Here is a 6,458-nt window from a genome sequence, read left to right as displayed (position 1 = left end):
CGCTCACACAGGCGATGTGTGCGAAACTAAGTCTCTCACTCCAGCTCTGTAGCCATTAAATGCAAATCAAATCATCTCAGCACCGTCTGGCTTCTTCCCTCACTATTCTATGGGTCTTCGTCTTATCTCCTCAGCCAGCTCCTCAGCTCCCCTTGGGCAGAGGCCATGGCTTGGCCTTCTTTTATGTCCCCCCAAGTGCCCAGGCCCATGGTGGGATTCTGTGGTCACTTGCTGATTCCAAGGGCTGACTGATGGAATGAAGAACTGGTGGATTTGAGTTGGGAAGATGCCAGAGTGATCCAGACCTTGAAGCAGGCCCACAAGGGCAGGTGTGGCTGGGGGCTCTGGCTAGCCGCTTACCAGCTGGGTGGCCTTGGACAAGTTTCTCAATTTCTCCAAGGCTCAATTTCCCCAACCATAAAATGGGCATGACAATACCCAATCCACGTGATTTCACGATTTAATAAGATACTGCATACCTGACATGCCTCATCAATATTAAATTGTTTCTGTTGTAGTTATTTCTGTAATGGGGGGATAGGCTTACTGGGCACCAAGATGGGGCAGGAAAAGAAACAATGAAAACATAATGGAAAGACATAGTAAAGCACAGGGACACCACCCCTGAGACTGGGGAGCACCGTGGGACTGCTGTAGGTCCTGGTGGTTCTGGAGGAGAAGGTGAGGCCGACTGAGGAGGAAGAAAGCAATGCAGAAAGCTTTAAGCTCCTTTACCTGTAATTAGTCTGCAAACTCCACCCTGGCACCAAGGTGAAATGGGCGGGGCCCCTACTCCCATTTCCTCACACACCCTCCTGCCGCAGATTACCCCTTCAGGCAACTCCAAGGCAATAGTCAGTGTTTGCCTTGACCTGGCTTTGCTGCATACCTCTAGATTTGACTTGCAGACCACAGACCCCTCCCAGCAATTGATGCTACCCTGGAAGTTGGCTCCTCCAGAATGCCCAGACCATAACTCGCTACCGGCTCACCAAGATTCAGCTGGGCCAAGAAGATAAGAAGGGCCATGCGAGCCACTGGTGTGGGGCAAGCCACTCTGCTGGGTGGAAACTCGGTAGGCCACCAAGCTGAAGGGATGTTGACAAGCTATGGGGGCAGAGGGATAAAACGGTAGAAAGGTACTTTTAAGAAATCCCCTCCCAGGGGTCAACAACCGAGGTGCTAATGCCTAGGTGAGCTCAGAAAACAGCTTCTGGCCACGTGGCTGTGGCTGACAGGTGAGGTTTGGCAGGTGTTTCTTCCAACTCCTGAAGCAGGCCCTCTCCAAGGTGTCAATCCTGTGCCTTATACCTGCACTCAGTGAACCTCTGCTTATCCCTAATAATAAGCAGTGAGATAATGATCACACTGGAGGCATCTGACATTTTAATGGAGACGGAATAAACAGGAAACCAGTAGGAGTAAGGAAATTGGCATTGGGATCCAGAAGGCTTGGTTGTGGGTTCCAGGGACCACTTTTCCGTGGACTTTGCACATGAGACTCTGCAGTAAGGGGGCAGATGATACAATTTATTTCAATAATTTAACACCAAAATGTTCTTCTCTAAAAAATGTGCAGGGCACCAGGCCCAGTGGCTCACGCCTGTAATCCCAGCACTTTGGGAGGCTGAGGCAGGTGGATCACCTGAGGTCAGGAGTTCAAGATCATCCTGGCCAACATGGTGAAATGCCATCTCTACTAAAAAAAAAAATATATATATATATATATATATATATATATTAGCCAAGGGTAGTTGCGGATGCCTGTAATCCCAGCTACTCAGGAGGCTGAGGCAGGAGAATTGCTTGAACCCAGGTGGTGAAGGCTGCAGTGAACAGAGATTGTGCCAGTGCACTCCAGCCTGGGAAACAGAGCAAGATTCTGTCGAGAGAAAGAGAGAAAGAGAGGAAAAGGGAGAGAGAGAGAGAAAGACAGGGAGGCAGGGAGGGAGTGAGGGAGGGAGGAAGGTCGGTCCAGGGCATGTTCTAGGCCTTGCTTCTTCCATTCTCAGACCTCACCTGGGAGTTTCAGGGAATTCATTTTGGCCAGTTGACTTTGATTGAGTACATCCTATGTGCCTAGCAGTGCCCCTGGTGTTAGGGACAGGACCCAGAATACAATCCATTCCCCACCCTTAAGAAGCTTTCAGTCTAGCAGAAAAGAAAATAATCCTACCTATTTTACAGATGAAGAAACTGAAACTTTAAGATTCTGATATCATTGAAATATTCATGTTTTTTCTTTCATTAATTTAGAAAATTTTTATTGAGTCTACGTGATGTGCCAGGCACTCCTTGAGGTGCCGCAGGCTGATACAGGGAAAAGTCGGGCATCTTCCGCCCACATGAGACACCTATACAGACAACAACAAATACATGGAACATATCCCATGTATTTTGTGCACAGAAGCTTTATGACTTTTGTCCATGTCGCTTCAATTTCACCCTTTAAATGCCATTCACTGGATAATGGAAAGCTATGATTGGAGTGTGTATATGAAATACAGAGGTGTACACACACACACACACACACACACACACACGCCACTGAAACTGCTGCCCCAGATCTCAGGGAGGTATGGGAAGAAGGGTACCTGGAGAATGATGGCTGGAGAATGATGTAAGAAAGTCATGTCCAAGCCGGGCTCAGTGGCTCATGCTGGTAATCCCAGCACTTTAAGAGGCCAAGGCAGGCAGATCACTTGAGGTCAGGGGTTTGAGACCAGCCTGGCCAACATGATGAAACCCCGTCTCTACTACAAATAAAAAATTAGGCCCAGTGTGGTGCCTCAGGTCTGTAATCCTAACACTTTGGGAGGCAGAGGCAGGTTGATCACGAGGTTAAGAGATCGAGACCATCCTGGCCAACATGGTGAAACCCCGTCTCTACTAAAAATACAAAAATCAGCTTGGCGTGGTGGTGCTTGCCTGTAGTTCCAGCTACTTGGGAAGCTGAGGCAGGAGAACTGCTTGAGCCCAGGAGGCAGAGGTTGCAGTGAGCCAAGATCGCACCACTGCACTCCAGCCTGGTGACAAGAGCGTGACTCCACTTCAAAAAAAAAAAAAATAGCCAGGCATGGTGGCGCACACCTGTAATCCCAGCACTCAGGAGGCTGAGGGAGGAGAATTGCTTAAACCCGGGAGACAGAGGTTGCAATGACCCGATATCACCATCATACCACTTCATTCCAACCTGGGGGTTAAAAAAAAGTCATGTCCATTTTATATAGTGGGCTGGTTCCTTCAAGAGGAGAAGACAGCATTACAGGCTAGAGTCCAAGTGGAGCATCCAGCCTACATCAAGACAGGGTTAAGAGCAAGGACTTCAGAGCTAGTCCGTCAGATCTGACAACTCCCAAAGGGATCTAGAGGAAATCAATTTATCTCTAAATCTCAGCTTTCTCCTCTGTAAAATGAAGACAAGTGTGTACGTCTCATAAAGTGTCAACATACTGAATGTTGTGAAGATTTAAGGAAATCTTCTGTGTAACATGATTGGCCTGTCATAACTGTGTCCAGAATTGGTGAGTTCTTGGTGTTGCTGACTTCAACAATGAAGCCACGGACTGTAGCGGTGAATGTTAACAGCTCCTAAAGCCCGCGCGTCTGGAGTTGTTCACTTCTCCAGGTGGGTTCGTGGTCTCGCTAGCTTCAGGAGTGAAACTGGAGACCTTAGCGGTGAGTGTAACAGCTCATGATGGCAGCACGGACCCAAAAAATAAGCAGCAGCAGCATTTATTGTAAACACCAAAAGAACAACTCCCACTACAACGCACAAAAGAACACCAGACAGTTGCCGCTGCTAGCTCCGGCAGCCTGTATTTATTCCCTTATCTGGCCCCACCCACATTCTGCTGATTGGTCCATTTTACAAAGAGCTGATTGGTCCGTTTTACAGAGAGCTGATTGGTCTGTTTTTGACAGCATGCTGATTGGTGTGTTTACAATCCCTAAGCTAGACACAGAGTGCTGATTGGTGCATTTACAATCCTCTAGCTAGACATAAAAGTTCTCCAAGTCCCCACCAGATTAGCTAGATACATAGTGCTGTTTGGTGCATCCACAAACCCCAAGCTAGACACAGATTGGTGCATTTACAATCCTCTAGCTAGACATAAAAGTTCTCCAAGTCGCCACCAGATTAGCTAGATATAGAGTGCTGTTTGGTGCATCTACAAACCCTGAACTAGACACAGAGTGCTGATTGGCACATATACAATCCTCCAGCTAGACACAAAAGTTCTCCAAGTCCCCACCCAACTTAGGAGCCCAGCTGGCTTCCCCTAGTGGGGGCCGGGGGCCCAGCTGCATGTCAGTCCTGGCACCGTGCGCAGGCACTCCCCAGCCCTTGGGCAGTGGATGGAACCCGGCACCGTGGAGCAGGGGGCGGGGCCTGTTGGGGATGCTTGGTCTGCATGGGAGCCCACCTGGGGGTGGGGGGCTTGGACATAGCAGGTCTCCAGCCCTGCCCTGCGGGGAGGTGGCTGAGGCCTGGCGATAATTCGAGCGTGGCACAGGCTGGCCAGCAGTGTTGGGGGACCTAGCACACCCTCCTCAGCTGCTGGCCCTGGTGCTAAGCCCCTCACTGCCTGGGGCGGGCAACGCCAGCCAGTAGCTACCAGTGTGGGGCTGCCAAGCCTGTGCCCACCTGGAACTCGAGCTGGCCCACGAGCGCCTGGCAGCCCCGGTTCCCACCTGCACCTCTCCCTCCACACCTCCCCGAAAGCAGAAGGAGCCGGTTCTGGCCTCGGCCAGCCCAGAGAGGGGCTCCCACAGTGCAACAGCAGGCTGAAGAGCTCCTCAGCGCTGCCAGAGTGGACCCCAAGGTGGAGGAGGTGCCGAGAGCAAGGGCTGCTAGCACGTTGTCACCTCTCGTAAGAACTCAGGAAGCTATTATCACCCATCCCCATCATCATTATCAAAAAAAACTGCTGATAAAAGCACTCACCGGAAAGGAGTAGAAGGTGGTAATGAACCTGACAAGGGACTTTTGTGGCCGGGGCAGCCTGGGCAAGAAAGTGCTGAGAGAAGGATGTTCCCTATCTCCTGAAGATCTCCAGCAACCCTAGGAGAGACCCACATCCTGAGCTGGGCTTTCAGGGGCCCCGGCTGCATCTGGCTGGAGGGAGTTTGTTTTATGTGACAACTCCGGGCAGGGAGCCCCTACTTTGGGGGTAGGGCCTTGAGGCCCTTGAATATGGACAGCAGTTTATCAGCCCTGTCTCCACCCAACCCCAGGAAGCTCTCAACTCATCAATCTCCCTTCCATAGAGCAGGTATTTTTTTTATTTTAAAATAATTGTCGCATCTCCGCTGCCGCTGCCGGTGCTGCACCCGCACCTTCTGCTGCCGCCGCTGCCGCTGCCACCGGGGTCTCCAGGCTGAGGAGTGCATCGGCCGCTGCCCAGCAGCGCTGCAGAGCGGGGAGCAGGAGCCATGGAGCCTGCGGGAGGGTTGGCAGACAGGCAGATTAGCCTAACATGGCAGACCAGAGACAGCGCTCACTGTCTACCTCTGGGGAATCATTGTACCACGTTCTTGGGCTGGATGAAAACGCAACCTCAGATGACATTAAAAAGTCCTATCAGAAACTTGCCTCGAAATATCACCTCGACAAGAACCCTGACAACCCGGAGGCCACAGACAAGTTTAAGGAGATCAACAAGGCCCATGCCATCCTGACGGACGCCACAGAAAGGAACATCTGTGACAATTACGGCTCACTGGGGCTCTACCTGGCCGAACATTTTGGGGAAGAGAACGTGAACACCTACCTCCTGCTGTCCAGCGGGTGGGCCAAGGCCCTGTTTGTCTTCTGCAGCCTCCTCAGGTGCTGCTACTGCTACTTCTGTGGTGCTGCTTCAGCTGCTGCTGTGCTGTGGGAAATGTAAGCTCAAGGCGCCTGAGGGCGAGGAGACAGAGACAGTTCTAAGTGTCCCCTGAGGCTGCAGTCTGATGAGAGGGAGGCCACAGACACACCAATCATCCTACAGCTGATGATGCGCTAGGGGCCACGTCCTCCTGGTGTCACCAGCATCACCATCATTCCTCAGTGTCTGTGATGGGCACAGCTGGCTTGGGGTTTGTGGTTTCCTGGGCCTTGTGGCAGGGTTTCTCCCATGGGAGAAGTTGGTGTGGAAAGCATAGGAGGCCCCTTCCGACCTTCTGAGGTTGACATCGCATCCTCCACACAGTGTTTCTATCCTGGGTCTCCTTGTCACATGGACTCTGCAACTCCGGTCCTTGGAGGTGTGTCTTTCGCCCACGTTGGAGTTGTTTGTCTTCCTGCACTTTTCCCGGCTGTGAGCTGGATTGATGGGGCCAGTCTCCTCCTCCCCTATCCTGGGGTCATTCTCCACATTCCTTCCAGCCCACCTGTCCTTTCCATAGCCTTTTTTGGACCTTTACAACCACAGATGGTAGCACCAGCCCGATGAGCACAGTCAGAGGGTAGGTTG

General features: G+C 51.5%; 1 pseudogene; it reads left to right on the top strand.

Annotated features, from left to right (window-relative positions):
- The first annotated feature begins 5,471 nt into the window (after window positions 1-5,471).
- LOC105531055 lies at window positions 5,472-6,008 on the top strand (annotated as a pseudogene).
- Window positions 6,009-6,458: the final 450 nt, after the last annotated feature.

Source organism: Mandrillus leucophaeus, unplaced genomic scaffold (assembly GCF_000951045.1).
Source record: "Mandrillus leucophaeus isolate KB7577 unplaced genomic scaffold, Mleu.le_1.0 Scaffold86, whole genome shotgun sequence".
Classification (NCBI taxonomy): domain Eukaryota; kingdom Metazoa; phylum Chordata; class Mammalia; order Primates; family Cercopithecidae; genus Mandrillus; species Mandrillus leucophaeus.
The sequence above is the reverse complement of the archived record's forward strand: the minus strand, read 5'-3'. Positions and strand labels throughout refer to the sequence as shown.